The 25,780-nt window shown below is 36.7% G+C and overlaps 1 protein-coding gene across 4 annotated transcripts in view; it reads right to left on the minus strand.

Annotated features, from left to right (window-relative positions):
- LOC126814935 (galactoside alpha-(1,2)-fucosyltransferase 1) overlaps positions 1-25,468 on the minus strand; it is a 37,517-nt gene extending 12,049 nt beyond the window's left edge. Inside the window, exon 1 of one of the 4 annotated variants that reach the window (XM_050540396.2) lies at positions 25,329-25,468. The gene's annotated coding sequence lies outside the window, so the exon portion shown is untranslated. Of the gene's footprint in view, positions 1-9,165; positions 9,188-22,637; positions 22,825-23,098; positions 23,642-25,328 lie in introns of those variants that run through there. The other 3 variants (XM_056099430.1, XM_050540397.2, XM_050540398.2) reach the window with 3 other exon arrangements.
- Between the last annotated feature and the right edge of the window lie 312 nt (positions 25,469-25,780).

Consider the following 25,780-nt stretch of genomic DNA (forward strand, 5'->3'; position numbering starts at 1 on the left):
AGTATTCCGTGTTTTTATTTTTAAAGGAGAATCATAGATTTCAAGGGAAATCGTAAATACAAGTGGGTTGACGTAAGTAATGTGACGTCAAAATGTGACGACAAGTCTGAGATCATTTCAAATATATATTATTTCATTCTTCAGTTGTATAAGTTACGAGATAATTACTACGATCACTTACCAGTTCGGCAAGTATATAAGGTGGATGTCCCAAAAACATGCCCCATCTATACGGAATTTATGAGAGCTTATTTAAAAGGTACTGAATAAAATGTACACTTGTCTTAGAGAATAATGCCATGAATCACCATACTAATTTGCAATGACTGCTGCATAATTAATGTAGTTTCAAAAATGTCCAAAAGAAATATAATAATACTCTAATATGAAACTAGTCAATCGCTCCAACATTGGTAAATTGAAAAAAAAACTTTCAAAGATTTATACAGTAATAAATCCACTATCAAGATTACTATATTTTGACATCAGGCGTTAATCTACCGCACATTTGTCATAAGCGCTTGATAGCGAATACGATGATCACAAGTCCACCTGAAGTTACACACCGTGTTCAGGCTTTTTCAACAACACATAACATTATTATTTGTCTTTTTAGTAAAACATATAGCTGAAAGACTTCCCCGTGGAAAAAACTGGATTCTGTTGATCCACGTATGCCTGGCCTAATCTTCAATTTGCAGGTTTTTACAGCCATCTTCATCTTTTCACAAAAATTATTCAAGCATTTAACCCGCTGACAGAAGCTAATCGATAGAATTAATAGAAACGATCGGTGGTGCTTTGTTCAGTCAATGGAAGAATTCAGAAAGGTTCTTGAACGAGAAACATTCCTGTGTACAAGTCTATTAAAACAGAACAAATCTCGAGACCCTCACCCTCATCATGCTGCGTTAATGGATTTCTTCGGAAGATTTCTAATCTAATTTATTGGGACAACCAAATATAAATAATCTGAATTTATCTGGAAAACAGTGATTCGTTAAGAGGGCATCTATAAATCGTTCTAACTACTAACTCTAATAAACGAATGTAGATTTCGTTGCCTATGAAATAACAATACATTAATCAAATTATAACAATGTAATCAACAGATTATGAGACGTGACCCAGTCAAGTGGAAAGCAAAGCCGTGGAACAGATAAGAACTTGGGTTATATGTATGTGTTATTCTGAATGAACGATATTGATTGGCAAGAGCATAAATCGAACTACGAACCATATAACCCGTTAGATGTTCCGTTTACTAAGTTGGAATCCATGTTTTCATAATGACTACAATAATATTAAATTATTGAGACAGAGAGAGAGAGAGACAGACAGAGAGAGGATAACTTTTGGCACCAAATTTTGAGGGCGTGGAGAAATGCATATCCATTATTTTCATTGTAATGAAATCACTATCAAAAACGTATCTCAGGGTCACGAAGTTCGGCAATTCCACTTTAAGACAAACTACAGGACAAATAGTAAATTTTCCAACAATTTAATGTTAGTGTATCCTACCTAAGTTTTGGGACTCTCCAAATTATTAAAACAGTGTCGATATTTGTTTCGGGGATCAGCTTTTAGATGTGATAAAATATAAAGAAAAATGACAAAATATGATATTATTTTTTTAATTTTATGTTTACGGGCATGCAATTTGAGTTAACATCCAGTTGACAAAAAATAATGGCCTTGCGATATATTTTCAGAACTAAAAGCAGTTTTTCCCCAACGGACAACATTAAGATAATGATTAGTCTACGACTGAAACAAATGGCGTTTTAAATAGGATATAAATCATTTGTCAGATAAAGACCATGTTAAGAGTGATATCCTCTTATTGAATTGGAGACCGTTACGTTTTTTCTCAAAGGATTTCAGTCAGAAAAAAAATCAATTTCAACTCCGCCAGTCTTGCATTAAATAACATCCATTTCAAAACATTTGTTTTTAAATTAACACAACTGAACCGTTATTTTTTTCTTAGAACGTCTTTAAAGAAATATCTGTAGAGGCTGTCAATGTGATTAAAATACAGATCTATATTTCGTTTGTTTTTTTATACTTTCGATGACCTCCAAAACATTATTGGTGTAGTGAAGACAAGTAAAATGAAATTCTGAACTATAAAATGTTCCCCACAGCACATTATGGCGTATTTTTATTCTTTCTTTCATCTAGTTCACTCCGATCAAATGCCCCTCTGGACAAATCGTAACCACTGTCCATCTGCTGATGGGGTGTAACCATCTAAAAACTAGAAGACAATTCACAAAACAAACTGCAAGAAAACAACGAAATACTAAATGTATAAATACTGTATACCCCATCCCTGGGGACAAATACTGGACATCCAAGTTAATCTGGGTCTACATAATAATATATAAAACAAATAATCAATGAACAAAACAATTTCCCTTATTAGTTAAACGTCAGCCGTCGGGCACCCCAAATAGACAATAAATATCCCCATTAAGGGAAGCGCTAAACGGTCTGCATCTTTAAAAGTAATCACAGATTTCGAAATATAACTGAAGATCGATTAAACATTGTACATGCTGATAATTAATTTTGAAGTTTAATGATTATAATTGAAATTAAGTTTAAGCCGGAATTAATGCAAGATAAATCTATACTTCAGCAGAAGATGGAAGTTGTTAGGGTTTTTTTATTTCCCACATTTTATTTCATCAAATCGTCTTTAATATTCTCTTTCATCACCAATCTTCACAAAAGATAAATTATATATTTCCTTTAATGCAATGGTCGACAAGAGACACATTAGCCACCTGCAGTCTCCAATTGTATTTTATTTATTACTTAAGATTCAGTCTAGTCAAAATTAAAATATGTGTTAATTTGACTTCATTCACATTTTTACGCGTACAGTTAATGCCAATATTGATTTAAATCTATTGTGTGTTTCTGTGTTAACACACCCAACCAGACATGGAAATAATATTACTAAATAAACCTACTTTCGAAATAAGTAAATAAATATTAATAACCATATAACCGTTCTCCCCAATATTAATCAATATAAAAAAATCTAACGAATCTTAATTAAATAAGGAGGGTCAATGTCGAGGTCCCCACTTTTCTCTTCCCCACTCCCAGGTTAAAAATATATAATAAAAATACGTTTCTTCGTCAAGACCATAGATGAAAATGTTCCGTCACTTTTGTGGCGGAAATAGTTGTCAATAATCGCAGAGAACAAGCTACTTTGACAGAACCCAAACAACATGCATTAGCCATATTAAATGATATTGTATGAAGTAAAAGTGAAGTAACATCTAGTCATGTTTATTTTCACCAGTTTGTGACCGACGTCGTGGCCAAAAATATCAGTTTTAATAAAATTAGAAGGGCGCCAGTGGACTATGGAATGTAGTTACAAATCACATAAAACGCCTATTATCATGTCTTTATCATTAGCCCAATCTATATCACTCTATAGGATTTCTCCATTATTTGAAGTTTTCAAGAGACTCTTGATGACTAGATTACATTATCAGTCCAATTATTTCAGGTGATTGTCGTTCAGGATATTGAAAGTGTCTTGACGTGAAAGTATCTTACGGATTCACATTGAAACTAACTTTAATTCTGTATAATAATATACATATTGCATAACAGACCTACATGACTCAAACCCAGTAGTTAGTTATTTACTGGCTAGTTGTGGGATGGGCATCTGGACAACGACCCCCCCCCCCCCGCTCAAATTGGTTCGTCCAGGTTTCTTTAATATCAGACACGCCCCGCAACAGCCTTAATTTTTCAAATAATTGCGAAGGTATACCATTTTAAGTGCACTATAAGGAAACCAACACCATTTGAATCCTTACGCTTCACTTCTTTTCAATATGCCACTTTAAAATAGATTTTTAAATACAAATATAACATATTCCATATTCTGAACCACTTTATAATACCGGGTGTGCAAGTCGCATTCTAGGATAAATAGGGGTACCATTTGAATCCTTACGCTTCACTTCTTTTCAATATGCCACTTTAAAATAGATTTTTAAATACAAATATAACATATTCCATATTCTGAACCACTTTATAATACCGGGTGTGCAAGTCGCATTCTAGGATAAATAGGGGTACCAATTCCCATTCATTACCAGGGTTCACGATTAGATTAATATCAATATCTGTTAATCTGTTCTACTTCAACACCAAAGTGAGTTGCTAGTTAAAGATGGAGTTTTACAGCTACATAGCTTTTAAGTAGATATTTTATATAATACACCTGACTTTAACAATGCAATTTGTCATAGAGACAAAAAGCTGGCGTTGTTAGTTCTCAATATCGAGTTAATAGTGCGTTGGGAGAAAGGCATTTGCATGTTTACTTATTCAGATCGAAGTCCATTCTAACAAGCGATTTGTGAACGTGTGTTAGTTCCAGCGGCGGTATAATCGAGATAACTTCTCCAACTCTTTAGCATTTTATGTTTTAGGTTGGTCCATATGAAGCAAGTTATATAACCTCCATTATTCTGCAGGGGTGTAATAAGCGTAGATTTAATACCAATTAATTATTTTACAGGGCACGGCGATATACATTATATCCGTGGTACCTGTGGTCTGAAGTCAACAGTGGAATAGTTCATGATAACCAAATTCGTCAATGTCATTTGAAAGTGGATAATGCATTCTAAGAATTAAGGAACAAAACTCATGTCTAGTTTATAGAAAATTGGTGTCCTTGTAGACGTAATTATATTATTTCTCATGGAAATTTTTCGTTTATGGGAGAGGTTTGTCTGCCAATATTCAAATCATTAGACAGTGGAATTGATTCACCTTGACAGCTTTAAACGTGGTCTACAATATACATATAAATAGAAAACTCAACGATTTCCAGGCAAGATAAGTCCAAATTTTGCAACAGATGGATAGAAAACAAGCTAATAAAAATGCGATTTTTCGTACAATCAGGGGCCATGTAATGGTCTGAAATGCGCGAATATAGAAAGGAACTCAGATATAAACATATATCTGACAAACATTGTGACCTCTAGTGGGTCCTAAACCTTCGTATTACATACTTTTACAGAATCAATTAAACTGCTATCAACATTGACAGACAGATTATTACATATCGGTAAATCAATTCTTAAACCAATAACTAAGAATTGTGTTTTGTCAGCAATATTATTAGACGGTTTGAATGAAATATAGAGTTGTGTATCATCTGCATAGGTGGAATGATAGAGTGTAATTTCGAACAATGACACCCAGTAACATTGTGTATAAACTAAATAGTAAGGGGCCAACAGCGGAACGTTGGGGAACACCGGTCATTTACAGAAACACTGTTTTCTATCAGTGATGTAAGATTCCAATAGTTTCAATGTATTTGTCGGTTTTCCAGACCCAGTCTTCTGTGTACAATACTTTGTTCCACAGTATCTAATGCATATTGATATCATTGTGAACACGTAGGCTACTAGCCTGTTTCACTGTCCATCAACTTATTGGAATATGACGCCACAATTCTGCAAATAGTTACGAAATTATTTAGAAAATAAATGAAGCATTTCAAAGTAGATACCTGTGAGGAATGAAAGAGTGCTAAGTTCTATAGGCTAATGATAGCAACTTTTGATTGGTTACAGATACAATTCTGAATGTATTTAGGAATATATTTAGAAAATAAATGAAACATTTAAAAGTAGCTTTGACCCAAAGATATGAGGCATTTAGTTTATTAGTAAAACAAATCAGTGCGCGCATAAAATGAGTAAAACAAATCAGTGCGCACATAAAAAAAAAAGTAAAACGTAACCAGTTTATGACGTAACCAGTTTGTTTGACTTTTGTAAGACTATTGGTAGAAATTTTGCATTATATTATATCTTTAACTAATTATTGGATTCACACATTCTATAGAAGTCAGATCTCCTGTACTCAAATGAATGATTGATAAGTTGATACATAACATCAGCTATAATTTGGAAAACATTTAATTCTGGGTTAATAACAAAATAACACGTCTGACACTCCTGGTGGTAAGTTTCCACTGTCCATATAAGGGTAGTTTTTGGCGTCATTAAGCTTAAGGACCAATCATTATAATTAATTACGTCATATTTGACAACCAGCCGCTAGATTCCAGAGGGAGAAGATGTAGCAATTTCTATTAGCAGACTTCCAGCTAGTCTGGGTGGAATAGGATTGAGAGAATGACTATATTATAATCTATGCTTGTATCTTATATAACCAGTGCTTGATATATAAAATGTAAAAACAAACTGTTTCATTGTTATTCCTGGTAAGACAAACGTCTTAACTAATGAGACAATAACCGTCTAAACCAGAGACAATAGACGATCACAAGGCTATTAAAATATGTAATAAGAAGAGAGTGCATGGCTGATACGTAGGATGTGGCGATCGAATTTGATGTCCCGCTTTCCACGTCTGACAAAAGACCCACGGTACTGTATATTTGATTTGGTGCCGTGACCAGGATCGACCTTCGTGGGGACTACATGTTTTATTTAGTGCCCGCGACCAAAGGAGTACCCTGGAAGAAACCTGGAATATAAGAAAACCCATAGAACCGGTAGCTGAACCAAATAAAATCTGGTGGAAGAAAAAACATATTTTTGGGGGTGGAAATATTCGCAAAAATGGGTAAAAATGAGAGAGAGAGAGAGAGAGAGAGAGAGAGAGAGTTTAACGTCCACTCGACACAACTAGGTCATTTCGGGACTAACACATGGTTCATTTATTTCAATAATTCGCTGACACGTAAGGATCTTTAGAAGTGGGAGGAAACCAGAGGACCCGAAAAAACCCCACGAGGTTGGACAGGCGACCCTATTCCTTGTCACGTACAACCGGGGATTCGAAACCACACCAGTTGAAAAACGGAATAGGATGTGGATTTGATGACCCGCTTTCCACGTCTAACAAAAGACCTATGGTACTACACTTTGTTGTTATGTTTGTTTGACATCCTATCATGATTTGCATTGATTGCGAATGAAACTAGATAGCTCCAATTATATTTTACAATTTCTATTAGTTTAAAACAGTTGGATATAATCAAAATATTGAAATTATCAAGGCGTGTTCAATAAAACAAAACTACTAGATTGACCTCGAAGTTATGATGCCATCTTTAACAGCATCGGTGCGTAATAGTTTGTTTAACATTGTCATCTTTAACAGCACTTTTAGTTTGTTAAACATAAGGTAAAGCACTTTTCCAAAGATATGACATTAATCACAAACAATTTCAGATATCGTTATCTTTAAAAAAAAAAAAAAAATTGATGAGGAAAATCGATGTAATGCATATTTAAGAATGTTATTGTTTGTTGAAATTAAACGAAAAACACGTCTAATTTTTTTTTATCAGATTCATCTAAAGAGTGGCTGGGGGAGTTTCTGAATATCTTAGAACAACAACAGGTAATTATATTTTTGCAATTAAGGAAAATAAAAGAGTCGCAATATACATAGCGATAAACTAAATTTGAGTTTTGCCCTTTTTATATATTGCAGAACAGTAGGACGTTAAACCCCATTTCATTTCATTTCCTTTTTATATAGATATATTGATATTGGTGTCGCTAAAAAAAACCTACTTTCCATAGCTCTGCAAAAATAAGAAAATAAATGACATAAAAATGTGAACAAAGACATTCTTTAAGAAAGTAACCCGCGGAGTTCACTCATGTATCTTTTGATGAAAATTTCGAATAAAGAATATTATTCAGCACATGCATACTGCGTGGTGTCGCCTTAAATATGCATTAGCTAATACTGTATAACATTTAGTATATGCTAGAAATGCAATACAACCTAATAAAATCGATATAAACAAAAATCAACAGTATTTATATGAGCTATAACCAATAATGCATTCTTTAAACTTCTACACAACTTAATATATATATCAATAAAGTGATATAAATGATATAGTCAGACTAGAAAGAGAGAGGGAGAGAGAGAGAGAGAGCGCCTGTGCGTAAGGGTCTTTACCAGAGGGAGGACCTGGAGACACCCCACGAGGTTGAGGATGGACAGGCGATCTTCTTTTCACGTGCAAGCGCGGAATCGAAACCACGCCAATCAACTCAATGAACGACCTTATAATACGACGCTCGAGCGGTAAATATTCGTCAACCCACCCCCTCATACTATAGCATTAATAGATATATAATAAAAAAAGCCAACAGACAGCATAATACACCCCCCTGACGCCAACCACCAAATAATACGACACTCATTCACCAGTTAAATCATTTGTACATTTATATTTTACAAAGCCTGGGACTATTAGAGTTTTTAATCAAATTGCACAGAAAATGCTCAGTATCGAACTTGCCCCATGCCAAACCGTATGGTTTTCCAGAGCATTGACAGAATAGAGACGTTGTAACGGGACTTATGAAATAGGGTAAAAAAGCACCGTCTGCAATGTGCGTGGTGTAAGGTGTTTCGAGATAGATATGCATATTTTGCCTCGTGCACGACACACATCACTATCTAAGTTTAAATCAAATAAAAAAAAACACCGGGACTTACTTAATTAAAAATGATGATGGCTGTACAATAGACTTAAAATATATATAGAACTTCTTAAGTGTGTTAGTAATATCGATTACTAAAACCCACATTTTGTTAGCTATGGAAACTCTCAAACACAAATAGTTTCCCGTGCTTTAGGAAGAGTTTGAATCCAGAAAAGGGTCCGGCAATAGTGTAGGCCTATCAATAATCCCTTAAACGTGTGAAACGTGTTCTGGCAATTAAGCATAATCTGCATCCCGCATTCGTAACAATTGTTACAGTTTGTGAACACACTTACTTATTTTCATGTCAATAAGTCAAAATACATAGAAAATGTCAAGTGTTACATCAATAAAATTACATACACATGCGACTAGCCTTTATTCGGCTTGTGTAACGTTATTATTTATCACTGTCGCTTGCGTAACTATTATATCAATGCACAGTGTTATTAAACATAAAATACATCAACCCACTGATTGTATGTAGACATGATTGATCACTGCCTCAATAACATGTTTAACCTGGAAACTTTCAAACAATGCCTAGTACTAAAACACAGAATCTATTTACACACGACAATCGCATGGTCTGATCTTACAAATATTGTAAACTTACCCTCAGGGCTAAACAGTCTTGACTTCGGTGCCAGTGTAAACGACAAGCGTTCTAAAATATAATTAGTCCATCACCTCATAACCTAATCGCCAACCAATGTATTTACAAGCGACGCCAGTCGCTCGATTCGATACCATTGATGATTCCTCGAGTGGAAAGGGACACATTATACACAGTCGCTAAGCAACGAAAATATTTCCCTAACGGTTCCGGAGGTAGGCTAAAGATAGTTCGAAACAGTCATCAATAATTGTCGGGTCTCTGGAGCCAAAATCCGTAAGGTGCCCCGACTTTTTATTGTATCAAAATTGATTGACAAGGGATGTAAATGTTGACAATGATTCGCCGATCGCTGATTACCGCCAATCAATCTCCGATGTAGAGCAGGTTATCTTCAAGTCTACTGCCTCATAATCACTTTTATGTCTTATTAGATAGACCGATGTATATACAATGAGACACTCGTCTTAGATAGAGATGAAATAGTGCTGTACAACAGCATATCATTTACGAGTAACTGGCCTGTAAGTCTCGAATTGGCAGCAAAAAGCGAGAGGAACTTGATACAAATAATATTGGTTTTTGGATAAATCGCGAATTGTCGACGTTAGATTCAATCTTAAAGTCACAGTCGTTTCATCTAGCTGATCGTCCATTTATGTTGTTGATCTTGTGTTATCCGGGGATTTTATATGATGTAAGGCAGGGATGGAGGTTATACGACCCTGAACTATTGTAAACCGTATCAATAGATAAATCTATAGAACCGAGTCACGCGATCACTGATACCTTGCTTGGTCAGGTACCATCAATTATTCACCCATTTAATGAATATTTCATGTAATAATCAGGATCATTTTACAGTACCAAGAATCCATTACGCCAAACGTTAACACAAAATGTGTAGTAACACGAACCCTATCAACAATCACAGTCGGCCAACGCTGTGGCGTTTTATCACGCATGATTTAATACAACCGAAATCTACACGAGATAAACAATATATGTTTACGTAGATTGCAGAATTCAAAATGTCAAAGATGCAAAATATAGCTTGAATATATATTGACGTCACTTTCAGTGTTTTCTTGATAAGGAGCATTGATTTAATGTTCCATCAAATACGATAAAATATATTCTTTGAAGATTTCTGTATTCCTTTTAAGGAACAGTTATCTCAGATTGATTTTAGTGGCTAAATGTTCGTGAACCACAAAAATGTCAGTTCATTTTGATCTGATATAGCACATTTCATTAAGAGATGTTTAGAAATTTAACTCCTTTGGTGTAAATCAACAGAATTTACTCCAAGTCACTGCATTAATAATGTAGAAATCTCGAGCAATAAAGAATATTATTTAATGTGTGCATAGTCATACATTGCAAGAAAGTGGAGTTTAACGTCCTACATTTCTGCACCAAGACGACGTTTATGGGTTCTTTTACTGGCACGCCAACATGTACTTGGTTTTTGTCCCATTCCCTTACGTCATGGTCCCCGTCCTACACATCTGACATTCGGCAAACTTCTGCGGTCTCCGATACCCTACATTTAACCTCGGCTGTATGACGAATTCCGCCATTGGAACTACTTTCTAGTTCCAGGATTAAAAATGGCGGCTCCCATGAAGCTAGATACACAATCTTGACCATCATGCAAAGCTTTCAATGTCTGGAGCTGTTTTTCTTTCAAGTTTATCCGATTTTTTTAAAACAAAGGACAACTTTGCAATGAAAACTCTACACAATCTTCGAACGACGACATTTTGGGAACTTCTTTCTAAAAGCGGCAAATTTTCCTAATACGAAAACCGGTAGCCGCATCACAATTGTATGGCTGTAGCTTCATATCAATTACCGTCATACAGCAGATGTAGGGTACAATACGAACCCCGACTGGATAATTCCGATCCGATGTGTGTTTGTGTGTGAGAGAGAGAGAGAGAGAGAGAGGGGGGGTTAATGACCACTCGACACAAGCTAGGTCATTTCGGGACTAACACATAGTTCAATTTTATTTCAATAATTCGCTTGCGCGTAGGGGCCTTTAGCAGTGGGAGAAAACCGCAGGACCCGGAGACAGCCCACGAGGTCGGACAGGCGACTCTACTCTTTGACACATACCACCGGAGAATCGAAACCACGTCAGTTGACTCAATGACAGACCTTATGATATAATGCGCTAACCACTCGGCCATCCATACACCCCCGATCCGATGTCCTTTCTCGGCCAACACCGTGGCCGAGCCGTGCCTTAACAAGCAAGACAACTGAGATAATTTAATCTGTGTAGCGAACTGTGTAACGTAACAACGTTCAACTGTCTTACTTAGAAACATAAGAATGATAAACATAATATGTTGTCAGGCAACGATACCTACACCCACCACCTAAGTTTTACATCCCATTATGAGATATAATAGTTGAAAATCTATATGGTAACCCTGGTTAATAAGAATGTATTGAATAATCCAAAATATATTGTACGTAACCCTGATAAATAATAATAAATTAAATAAGCCAAAACATATTGCACGTAACCATAGTAAATAAGAATACAAAAACATGAAATGAAATGGGGTTTAAAGTGTTCGGCTCGGACTGGGCTGATAAAGACAGGCATACGCCATACAGTGCGCTATGCGGGAAATTTTGCCCGGACAGCGGCGCTACGTTCTACACTTATATAGAATTTCAACTGTCAAGCCACGGGATCTTTTACGTGTACGCGCTTGTTTTTCGTCCCACCCGAACATTTCACGCACATGTAACGCAAATAACTGAAAATACCGTTAGTTGATCCCCTAGTGTTGACGTGGCGTTAAACCACTATTGCCAAGAATCTCGAATGGAATTACTTTCACACTATTAATTTCAGATGAAAGGATATATTGTTTGTTTGAAACCTTTAGAACGAAATGATGTGACAGATAGGTACGTCTGAACGAAGGCATCCACCTTTAACCATTGAATTATTATTGTTATGCCTTATATGCGTGTTTACAGCAGTGTTCAAAGAATACCCTGAAAACCGTTGTTATTGTTACAGGAATCAATAAACGGCATTGTTCATATAACAGTAAACCATTGTTTTGTAAAAACAGGAATATATTTATGTTGACAACGGTTTACGATCAATATATTAATACATTTGAAATGTACAGAATGAAATGGGAGACTGCGAAGTGTGCCATGGGGCAAATTTTGCATCTGTATACAGAAATATACAAACATCGATCTGTAAAAAAAAAAGTTAATAACAAAACAAAAAAATCACTTTTTAATGTATGTATCTCTACAAATTGTTACTCTGTCAATTAAAGAAGAATTTGCGCTTCGAGTGTCTTCGTCGATTTTTAAATAACTAATTTTCGATTTTACGTTGTTTGGTTACCGGGATTGTTAACATTAAAGCGAGAATTTCATATTTTTAAGTTATATTTTTAAAATGTATTAAAATAAAGTGGGTTTCAAGAAGTTAGTTACACGAATGCATAGGTGGATAGTGGGTAAGCGCTTCATTCACCGGGGCACCATTCTTCCCTAAAAAAGTTTTTTAAAAAAAACAGGTAAGTTTTATGGTGTTTGATAATCAGACACAATGGTTATTTTGAATATCATTATTCAAATATAATTGCATTTAGTTTCTTGGTGATAGTGATAACAAGGACATTTCTAACCATTAAAGGTTAATCAGGATATCTACTGCAACACCAGAATGGGTTTTTTTTTGGTTTTTTTTTAATATTATGATATTCCCTAAGACTTGAATTTTTTATATTATGGACTTGAATTGATTAGTATTGTCACAAATTAAAAGAAAAATAACCATATTCTGTCAACCCTGCTGAAACATGCAGATGTAACGCTTATTTCGATCCCATTGATATGATGTGTTTGCCGTAAGATTCAGAATACAAAAAAAGACAATCAACAATGCATCCTCTTATATAATCTATGAAATCTAGACACATTCTATATTAATTGATTTGTTATCTGTCTAATCTAGATACATCCTCTACTTAATAGATATATAATCTGTCTTTAGATTCAGAATAAAAAGACATACATCAATGCATCTTCTTATATAATCTATGCAATCTAGATACATTCTATATTAATTCATTTGTTATCTATGTAATCTAGATTACTTAATGGATGTGTAATCCAGAGACGTCCTCTAATTAATGAATATGGAATCTATATAGTCTTGATACATCCCCTAAGTAATAGATATGTTCTCCAGGCATACCCTCTAATTAATGGTTATGCAATCCATACACAATCTCTAATTAATGGATATGTAAATTAGATGCATCCTATATAGGAATTAACATAGCTAACTCACTTTGGTTCTGCTAATGTAATTCTATATTTTTTTTTAATATAATACCAAATATAATTCACTTTTGGGCACAAAATGTTTCATTATTTTGAGAAAACAAATAATTAATCAACGTTTTTCTAATATCTCTTTTGCACGAGTCTTATTTATATTTATCTAATCTGCTACTTATATGATGTAATGAGTACAGCTGTATTTTTGTGACTTGTAGAACGAGACTAAGCCGACAAGTGACAAAAATAACACGATGATACGACAGAGTAAAGTGTCGTGTGATTGCGTTAATACTGTCGTGATGTCGCGTTATGAAAAGGGCGAGATTGAACATGGCCACTATCATCCACCATATCCTACTGCTCTGCTCCTACGGGGCTAATGAAGACGGGCATATACGCCATACAGTGTGCTATGAGGGACAATTTGCCCGGGCAGCGACACTCTGGAATACTCTTATATTGAATTCCAACTGCCAAGGGATCGTTTACGTGCACGTCAAAGTATACACGGGTACTCGCTTTTTCGTCCCATCCGAACGACTAGACAGTTTTTCTTGTCAGGCCCTCCATTCTGCAACACTGATCAGGGAAACCACGCCGGAAAATCCGTATGAACTTTCTCGGCCAAGGCAGGGATCGTACACGCGACCTCCAGGCTAGCGAGCCAGCGTCTTACCCACTTAGCCACCGGGACTCACCAGGGGATGGAGAGGAAGACATGTTAACTTTAAGTATTGTAATGTAATCTATTATGCATTGTAACCATATGTATTCGGAGCTTCATATAAAACTGTAGTCAAGAGACTCTTGTATTTGTTGTTCCGGTTTTTTCATACTATTTAAGATGCAGTATATTCAATCACAACGTGGAATGTCAGAATAGGGAGTAAAGAAATAAACTAGACGATCAAGGGCTGTTCCAAGATACATGTATGTACTAAGAAAAGAGTGCATGGGTCACACGTAGGATGTGGCGACCGGTTTGTCGGAGGCCCGCTTTCCACGTTTGACAGACGACCATTGCCAAGTACCGTTGTTACGATAATAAAAAATCTACTCTACATCTTGTCAAAACTTCAGAATACAGTAATTTGAATGAAATATAAATTTATTCGTATACAGCAAGAACGGTCAGTTCTTTATCTGAATTAAATGAGAAACTTTCCGGAGATAATATACATTGTACTATATACCATGTTACAACAGAACATTTGAATTATCTACTTAAAGTCGCAACATTTACCTGTTTGTTCATTTACTAATCAATGTGTTAATGAACTTAATGAAGGATAAGATTTTATCGCTGCCGACAATGTAGTCATACCCACGGGATAGAGTCAAATCCAACAAACGAGATAACCCTATAGACATAGGCGTATAAGTCGCTTTTCCTGGGAGGGGGTTGGCTGGGACCACCTAAGGAGGGTAGGCAGACCGAACTTAACTCACATGGTGGTGGGGGGTGTCTATAGGGGGATTATGAATACGCCCTGAAGATCTGAACATAAACATACATGTAGTTCAAACAACCAAGAAATAAGCAACCTACGAGTACCTGCCAAGTTTCATGTTGATTCTGTTCGCTAATGAACGAGTAGACGCTGCAGATTTTAGACACCGGCCGTAGCGCCGGTATAAAAAGTTTATTTTAAACCTGGCCAAGGAAGTTGCAGGTGACAGAAGTTGATAACGCTCGAATTTGATGAGATTTCCTGTCTAGCTATATGTGGCCTCCCTTTCAAAAATGTGCCCTTTTTTTTAAAAAAAAAATAGCCTCGAATTAAGAGTTACCCCCAAAACTTAGGGGAATATGTCCACGTCAAGGTTATCATATTCCTATTCCCATGACAACATTGTGCCATCTTTTCCCACTGTTCAGAGATACTAAACACCAATCCTCCTTGCTTATTGGCCCTCAGCCTCAGTGTGACAGGGAACCAGTTAATGCTGATGGTGATCGACTGCTTGTGGCTGGTTTGCAAACCATTTATAACTACAATTTCGCATTTAGTCTCGTATCAAAATTGGGTAGCTCTGGGCCTTCGGACCAACTGGTTTTGCTGGGACCCATCGCGGTGAAGAATTCGTGAAATGACGAGAAAAAGAAACTAGTTTTTATTCATTATTCATGCACCTCACTCATAGATCATTTTTCTCCTCGGATTGGGGTCACTGAGGTCCCCGTACCAACTGGTTTCGTTCGGCCCCCATCACGGCGAAGAATACGTGACGAGGAAACGAAACTAGTTTGATTCACTATTTATGTACCTCACTCAAAGCTCATTTTCTCCTCCGATTGAGGCCATCTACCAACTGGTTTCGTTGGGCCCCCATCACGTCGAAGAAAACATGACTTGACGAGAAAACGAAACTACTTTGATTCACTATTCCTGCACACATTTCTGGAGAAAGCGACGCGGGCTAATATTTTGAGAGATTAATTATTTCATTTCGGGATCCAATATCCAATCCATTTCCACCAGGCCCCGATTAAGGAGGGGTACTAACCTAGTTTATGTCAAGTGGGTATTAAATTCCATTTCTCTCTCCACCAGTTTGATTCAACATGGACGTAAACAGAACCAAACTATATGGGCTGGTAACATATTGTTGTGTTAATTTAACGAAGGCCGTGTAAATAAATATAAAATTCAGTTTGATATTTTCAAATAATAAGTTTATGGAGCAAGATTCATTTCATCTGTTTCCCATTTAAAATATCTTCCTTTCTCACATTTCTGAGCTGAGTACTATGTCCTATACATGAGTCTTGTTGGCATAAGATAGACAGGGAATTGGCCCCAGGCATCACCAAAACACTGTATGCTACTAATCCAATCCACTAGTCTGGTTAGAAAGTATCACCCCTAAACAGAGCGGTTATCAATACATGCATACATGGTATCATCAGAATGTAAGCCTGCGGGCTATCTAACAGAACACAGTTTTTATGGGATACAATCACTAGTTTTATTCTAAAAGCACGACGTTTCGACAAGTATCCTCTTATCGTGGCGGGTGTGGTATTCCACGCCCTAAATGTCATGCTAGATTAGCTCAAACGTGTACCACATGAAAATGTAATTGCCAAACATTTGTAGTGGGGGAGTATCCCTGACAAGAGCTATGTAATTGCCAAACATTTGTAGTGGGGGGAGTATCCCTAGCAAGAGCTATGCAATTGCCAAACATTTTGTAGTGGGGGAGTATCCCAGACCACAGCTAGGCTAGATTAGCTGAAATCTGTACCATCTAAAACAGCTTTGGAGTTGTTCGGTACACCACAGGAATCATGAATGACCACTGCCAGACAGGATGTGCGGTGGGTTATCCCTAACAGACACGCAACAAAATGACACGGCCCCCAACTAGTAAGATTAGAGAGCATTGTTCCCGTGGTCCAAAAAATTAAAAATTCTGCTAAAATGCGGAGAATACTAACACCTAGCACGTATGGAAGAGGCGGTAGTGCCCGTTAGTGGGAGGCGTGGTATTTTGGGGCGTATCTGTTAGGGATAACCCACCGCACAAACTGTCTGGTAGTGGTCATTCGTGAGACTGAGAGCCAACAACACAAAGCGTATATACGTATATTGAGCGTGATTTGGTTGGAACAAGGGAAAGATAGCACCATATCATTAGGGCAATGGGAATATTTTGACATTGACGTGGGCATTTCCTTGGGTATTTGGGGTAACTCTTTTAAAATTTGAAAAGACGCACCCCTATACCTTGGTAGGAAATCTAAACAGATTCCAGCGTTATGAACCATTTCCAGTTTCTTTTGTTTTTGATTTATGAGGGCAGGGTTGGCCGTTGCCTACCCGCCGAGCACGCCTCTTGGAGGCTTATCGGGTTTAACGTCCAATTTTCTATTACGACTGAGCGCCCGATGAACAATCAGGGAAATTCGATAAGAACTAAAAAATGTTTACTTTAACTGATCCCATAGTGTATTACTCGTCATCACACCCAATTAATAATTATCGTATATATACACACCATCCTAGTGAAACTAAACATAATACTACAACAATCTGAAATGAAATCGGACATTGTACAAAATAGTAATCTGGTTGTAAAGGGCATGCAGTTCATAATCAAATTTCGCGCCGGTCAACACAGCTGCTGGTAAAAGCCCCAGTCACAGCCGCGAGATTGAAAATCACTAAATAACCTTAGTCAAATCTCACAAAAATAACATCGCAGTTTCAGTTGGAGAACTAGACACCCTGAATCAAAATCAGAATTGTGTGATTTCCTGAACCTGAACTTAAGTTTGAATTGCTATAGACCCCATCCAATGGTCAGTAAAAGTCCAGCGAACCTCATTTTGCGGGATGAAATAACTTTCATATATTCATTTTATATCCACTATAATTTTATTTATTTCATCATTTGGCCTCTGTCCGAAAAATTTGATGATTGCCCGTAAAAAAATTGTTTTGCCTTGTTAATCCTTCACGGTCTTCAATACACTTATAAAGTCAATGCCAGTCATCTTACGAAATGATATATTTCCAAAGCAAAAAACAATTTCTTAGACAGATACGATCACAATGTGAAATCATAGTTCAAACTTCATTGCATTGCCGTAAAAACGTCAAGAAGACTCTTCATAGTACTTAGGTACAGTCCAAATTAGGTACACGCCTAAAGAGTATTAAGTTATATAAAAAAAAAACCCAAAAAACCCCAAAACATTTTTCTATATAACACTATCAAAATGCGTTTACATAACTTTTACATAACTTTTCAGGTAGAAAGTCTAGTTATCCTGGGCGAGATCTGTAGGCGCTATAACGTTACGCTTTATTTGAAGAGAGCCAAAGAACTAATGAAGGGGAACAACTCGCGAGTGTTGAAAATTATAAGGAAGCAGACCACAAAAAATTCTCCGATTAAACATACATTATGCAACAGCTCAATCTGCCTATTGCAAGTCTTTATTTAGCCGCCAGACGTTATAGAAATTATTAATTAGACCTTTATTTAAATGACAAGACCAAAATCATCTATGTAGACCTTCGGTGGCTTGTATACAGATTGCATTTAAACATTCGTCCATTTGAAATTAAGTAAATTAATGGCCGACCAAGCTAACGTTTATCGTTAGTCACTGACTAAGAGAGGGTACCATAGCCATTGAGAATTTTACTTGATAATCGAAAATATGTGGGTGGGGTTATCGTCTGTCAATCAAATGATCGGCAAATCTCGTAGGCGGTGTGGACACAGTTGATGCCTATTTCTAGTCCAAACCTTCAACAGTGACAACTCCGTTCCGAATAAAGTAATTTGACTGAAATTTTCAATATTTTCTTTTTTATCAACTATTCTTTATTAAAATCTTAAACCTACATTATGCAAGAGTTAAATCTGTCTATTGTAGGTCTTTCTTTGGGCCTGAAATGCTATCTAAATTATTAATTAGCCATTAATTAACCTATCCAGACTATAATCAACTCTAGATGGTTGTGCTATACTGCGATCTTTAGTGGATTATAAGCCGATTTACTGCCTAACTTTCCTTCACGATTTAACGATTAAATGGATAATCGAGACTATGCTGTTTATCGTATTGACTTTAGTAATGATGATCGAGGCTAGGCGGAAATGTCAACCGCTTAGTTCTCGGTTCATAGTAGATCAATGTGAATGAAATTTTCAGTAAATTGCCTTTACATTATCTAGTTTTTAACTATTATAGTGAGAACTGCCAACTCGTTATCTAATCTCCCATAATGTATCTTTAAGTAATAATGATACATCTGGGTTCTTTGTGAAGCTCTAACTTTCTCTCAAATTTTCGTTAAAGCAGAACGCTCTCCACCACTGGCAGCAGCATCCGGTTATGATTTCGTTTTACTGCAATAGTCAATTAACCCCTTGAACACTGTATTTGCCTGAAATCCTTGTTTATATGAAAGGTAATATACAGGAAACTACACACACAGCTATGACATTAAATATAAGCTTGAGTCTAACTTCCACGTCACTTACCGTGCGGGAGCCACGGTGGCTAGGTGGGTAAAGGCGCTGGCTCGCTAGCCTGGAGGTTGGGTGTTCGATCCCTGCATTGGCCGAGAAAGTTCATCCCGATTTTCCGACGTGGTTCCCTCTTGTCAGTGATGCAGGGCGGAGGGCCTGTCTGACAAGGACAGCTGTCTAGTCCTTCGGATGAGACGAAAAACCGAGGTCCCGTGTAAACATTGGAATGCACGTAAAAGATTTCTTGACAGTTGGAATTCGATATAAGAGTAGGCGATAGTGCCGCTGCCCGGGCAAAATTTCTCCCTCATAGCACACTGTATGGCGTATGCCCGTCTTCATTAGCCCAGTATAGGAGCAGAACAGTAGGACGTTAAACCCCATTTCATTTCATTTCACTTACCGTGCGTTCTGTCGCGAGCGTCGCGCTCTACATGATGTCTAAAGTAAAATGATTTATGCCCAGAAAAAAATCCCCAAAACAGACAATATTTGGGGGCGTATTTTAATATTTTCCGATACGAATTACCATAAAAACTCCATTCATCAATAATCGAAGCCTTGTCACGTTTGGTTTTTGATGATATGACCCTTTTTGACATTTTTATTTTTCTTTTAAATGGTTAAAATCTGATCGGATTCTATGATCAAGGCAGTTAACTTTTAGTGACAAAACGAGTTAACCGCATTGGTCACATTAAAATTTGAACTGTTGTTGCTGTTATGAAAACTTTTGTATGTCACCGAGAATCATCGTTTATTTGCTAGCTAAGGAATAATCTTTATGGGATAATTGAATTTAACCTATAATACTATACACGTTCAACTGAATATGAAAAGATCCAGAAACCTTATAAAAAATTTAAAAAATACATTTTATTGTTAGTCTCATAGATAAATAAATATATTGTACAACATAATGTATATATTCTTGAATTATTAATAATACAATAACGATCGGACTTTGGAGTAATTTGATGGTGATTTGAAATTTAAGTTGGTGTAGTTGGAGTGGTTAATACAACATGTTAAGATCCATTAACAAAAAATCCAAACTAAGGATTACATTCTCTCGATGGCTTGTTCATAGACGTAAGTTTTTATGCTGGCGGGTGGCGGGGTGTTAAGGGGCAGAAATGGATTACCCGACGGGATTTTTTTTAAAAATTAGACGGCCTCAAACACGTTTATTCCTCTTATTGCAAGTGTCCCTATACAGCCATATTTATATGTGAATGGTTTTGCAACTGAAATCCCACTCGATGCAGACCTGAACCACGATTAACCATCCAGACTGTTGCAGTTGTATTTACCGGGACCCAGAAATTTAACTTCCAGAAAAATTAATAATTACATTCGAAATCGTCAATATGATCATATCAGCGATTGCATGTGTACAAGCATTTTCTATTCGCCAAGAAATGGTCAACGAACATTTCTACAGATTAAGCAGTAGTAATCATACAAACAATCTTTTTTCTAACGTTACTTTCACATTTAGAAAAGAGCGTTCCTTGTCCGCTATGATTTATAGAGGCTTTCTATAGCTGCGAAATCGGCGCCGTTCTTCCTTGGGTGACGATAATTTTAAAGCTCATTTCGCATTCTCTCCTTGTCCCATTCCAACCATGTCTGACGTTTGACGCTCTTTTTTCCTAATCGCAAGTGAATGAACATTATCACGTAAATGCCTATTTTGGGCGAATGTTTGCTGTCTGCAGTGCACGAGCGACCCCGTGAGTGAATAGTTTTTATTCGCGCAGTTGTGATCGGAGGTGGAACAGGCTGATAAGTAAGTCAGTATTTTAATTAGCTCAAATATTTGAGGTTGTCACCACTCTATCTAAAGTAAATTTAATCGCGCCCTTTCTTATAAAGATAATGAGGATGAAAGCATGAGCCGTAATATTCAGAAGTACCATCTACGCCCATAGACCTGAGTACCTACTTTTCTTTTTTAAAAAAATAGCTTGCCGGGGAAAGGACCTTTTCGCAGATACTCAAGGTTATGACCAAATTTGGATTACCAGACTATGACGTGATTGAACTAGTTAATTTGCAGACGCCTAATCAGCCTAAATCTATCTGCATGTCAACCGTTTGAAGGTAACGACTTCAATACATTGACCAGAACATCATTCGAATATTCAGATTCTTTTTGATTTAACAAAAGTATTCTAAATAATATTATTGTTGTATTATTGTTAAGTACAGTTTTATTAAAAAATTAATTGTCTTTTCCTTTCTTTTGATCTGAGGCATTTAGCCCCGGGTAGTTCCCAAAACAAAGAAAGTATTTTTCGTTAACAAGGGATTCACAATAGTACACACAAAAGAACCTGTGCCAGTTGGAATTATATGTAGAATAGTGGAGAAACTCCGCTGTTCAGGCAAAGTTATCCTCATAGCGCAGGGCATGGTCGGCTATTTTAATAAATTTTTCGTACGGTTGGTGCATAAAAGTGGGGCGTCAAAAAGCATTTCATTTCATTTCTTTATTGTGGGAATTGTATTTTATGCATAATGCTTTCAGTTATTTTTAAACAACAACACAAAAAGCCTTTTGAAATATAAATAAAGGCATGTGACGAAGTATTTACACCACTCGCTTACAGTATAATCAGGAGAGGTGGTTCACTCACGGTATTGGCCGAGGAAGTACCTCGGGATTCCCCATGTCAGTTATGCAGGACGAAAGGCCTGGTAAGAACAGTGTCTAGTCGTTCGGATGGGACAAAAAACCGAGGTACCGTGTACACATTGGCGTGTACGTAAAAGAACACTGACAGTGGCGAATTCAAAATAAGAGTAGGCAGTGCGTAGCACTGCTGTCCGGGCAAAATATCGCATATAGCACACAGTTCGACGTATGTCCGCCTTCATTAGGCCAGTCGATGCAGAACAGTTGGACGTTGATCCTAATTTCATTTCATGTTAGTATATTCTTTCAATGACGATAACCTTTCGTATCGAGGCATTGATGATGATAAACGTGAAATTACACCAAAACGTGAATTGGGAGGATTACAAATTAAAATACTTCATTGAGCACGTCAACACATACTGAAATTCCTCAAAAAGCTTCTGTCAATGTACTCGGAAGTTCCTGTTTATGATAGACGTGATAAATCTTTACTTACATGTTGGTAGTTTTTTTGTTTTTTTTTTTTAAAAAAAAACCAAAAAAAAACATCTCACTGACGTCCACAGTATACATTTTACATGCCAGCATACATTTTACATGGCCTGTATTTATCACGGCTCACCAAGCCAGTCTCGCTGGACAAAACCCAAATCAAACGACACTGATTCTTAGTTCACTCTTATCCTTTGTTGGCACAGATACATTTTACATAGTTGCACATTTTGTAAGATCACCGTGTTGGTTTTATGAAATGACTACCTGATTTAAACAAACCGTGAATATCGAGTCAGAGTATCGCCCACATTTTTGTACAACTTGCATTCTTTTTTAAATGTCTGGAGATCGAAATATAAACGGAAGTAGATGGAAGGAATCTGATATGTGAACAAGGTAGGTTCTTTCAGGTAATCTGGTGGGTGTCTCCGTGATAGAAACTGCTACCAAAGATATACCTACCTGTTGTCTCCCTGGCAAACGAGTCTTTTATACATTACAAACAGCACCATCTCACACCAGGGACGGACTGTGGCCGTAGATAAAGCATTATTCACATTATTTTATAGCAATAGTTCTGACCAAACACCTCTCATATTATAACGTCCCAATCACCTGTCAACGAAAACGATCACGTTTTCGTACCATTATCATATATCCCAGGGGCGGATATAGGATTTATTATTTTTTTTTTTTACATTTTCTTACAATTTTCTCAGAGAAAATTTGATCATAAGGTCTGTTATTGAGTCAAGTGGCGTGGTTTCCATTTTTGATGTGCACGTGACAAGGTCGAGTAGGGTCGCCTGCCCAACTTGTGGGTTTTCTCCAGGTCTTCCGGTTTCCTTCCACTGCTAAAGACTCCTACGCGCAAGCGAATTATTAACATAAGTTGAACCATATGTTAATCCTGTAATGAACTAGTTTGTGTCGAGTGGGAGGCTCTCTCTCTCGCTTCCATTGTAGTAAATGGATATTCAAAAATATAAATAAATACCAAACCTCCCCTTAATATGTATCCGCGATCAACAACAATTTTGTTAATACAGTTGTGTGTTTACATAACAAAGGTGTTTACAAAATAAAGATTCAAGTTGGGGAGGTCACGTGGCAATAACAAACTTTTGTAATACAGTTGACGTTGTATTACACAGATCACCATGACCCTTTTTTATGCCCATTGATCTATTTATTATTCGAGATGTTTTCACCTGGATTTTAACATGCCATTCATATAATAAATATCAACGTACTGTTCCCTTTAGTATCAATATCAACAAGACTTGAGAATTTATTGTCGCGATGCAACCTACATTCAAGTAAATTCAGGCCATTTATCTCTATAAACGATGTGTTTGTCAAGACATTTTTTTATTTCTTTAAACATGGCAATGCAAAAACAAAACAACTTCAGCTAAGGATCAAAGGGATGAATTTAGCATTTCTATCTTCCACACAGTTTTACCACCTAAATATTAGGACACATTGACACTGTAGAAATTGTCTAGTAATAGAAGTTTGCAATCGCAATAAAACCATTTTATTCGCAACAGGATCTCCCCAAACTTATTATTTATCGTTCAAACGTACGTGTTACAAAAGGTAGTGGTCGTTCACCAATGTATATAATATAAATGGGAACGCGAATGTTCGTGATCTCAGGTTCTTAAGCTTGTCTCGAAATCAAATATGTCAATGCCAGACGGTCATGTCGTGTTGCAGTATTTAATGGTGTAACAATGCAATATCAACAAAAAAAAAATGCTTAAAATACAATTGGTTTGTCAGCAAGATTCAATAACTAAACAATAAGCTTTATAACTCTGTAACGCCCACTCTACACAGTTGACTCAATGACAAACCTTATGATACAGCGCGCACACGCTAACCATTCGGCCATCCACCCCCCACCCCACCCCATCCCCGAAAATAAATAGGGAACCTCGTCTTGCCATAATACAAGCTTCCTTAAAATTTCAAATGACAAATGTTTTTAGACAATAATTATAGATTTTGCCTACGTCACACCTGGAATAATTTATTTTATTTGCAGGTCAAAAATGATCACGATGAAAGTAGGAAGACAAAATGAAATGAAATGGGGTTTAACGTCCTACTTTTCTGCTGCGGCAGAGCTGATGAAGACGGGCATACACCATACAGTGACTACGACGGAAATTTTGCCCGGGCAGCGGCGCTACGGCCTACTCTTATATCGAATTCCAACTGCCAAGGGATCTTTTACGTGCACGTCAATGTCTTCACGGGACCTCGTTTTTCCGTGCTATCCGAACGACTAGACATCTGTTAGACACTCCGTCCTGCACCACTGACAAGGGGGAAACCACGCTGGAAAATCCCGATGAAATTTCTCGCCCAACACTGGGATCGAACCCGCGACCAGGAAGACAAAAACGACACATAGATTATAACTACATGACTTAAAATGTATTTCTAATTTACGTGGGCTGATTATAGGCTAACCTCCACGCTATTCAACTTTAACGAACATTTAAAGACGCCTGCTTCAATCTTTGACTATTAAGAAAATTTATATATTATTCAAAATTAATTACATTCATAATTTATGTGAGTATGATAACGTCCTGTCTTGTTCTGTTATAGACATAATTAGTTTGATAGTTGACATAATTAGTTTGATAGTTGGAAAATACAAGCGTTCAGCTCTTACCTTGCTGCTGTGAGAACGGCGAAGTCTGCACGATTAATACTAATCATCATGATACTGCAAGCAAATCATCACCTCACTTCGTGACAAGTGGATACGTTGATTACACTAGTTTGCCTATTTTGTCGCTGTGGACAAGTATGTCTAAACAAACAAACGGTGTTTGTTTTTCCCTTTTAATTCGCCAGGAGTTACATCTGACATGATCTTGGCAACTAATAATTAGATTTCGCACACTTTTTTCAATCGTCGTATGTCCCAATCTTTCTCTATTTAAAGATACACTCTCGCCATTAGTTGTTGTTTATCCACAATGGACGGGTGTCTTTTACACATAATAATTAATCAAATGTATTTTGCTTACGAAGCGATTGTGACTCAATCGAGACATGGCAAGCGGAATTTGTCCCACCCGTATCACGTATATCGTCACGATACGGATACGTTGCGTCAAT

The sequence above is a fragment of the Patella vulgata genome, chromosome 3, assembly GCF_932274485.2.
Source record: "Patella vulgata chromosome 3, xgPatVulg1.2, whole genome shotgun sequence".
NCBI classification, from domain to species: domain Eukaryota; kingdom Metazoa; phylum Mollusca; class Gastropoda; family Patellidae; genus Patella; species Patella vulgata.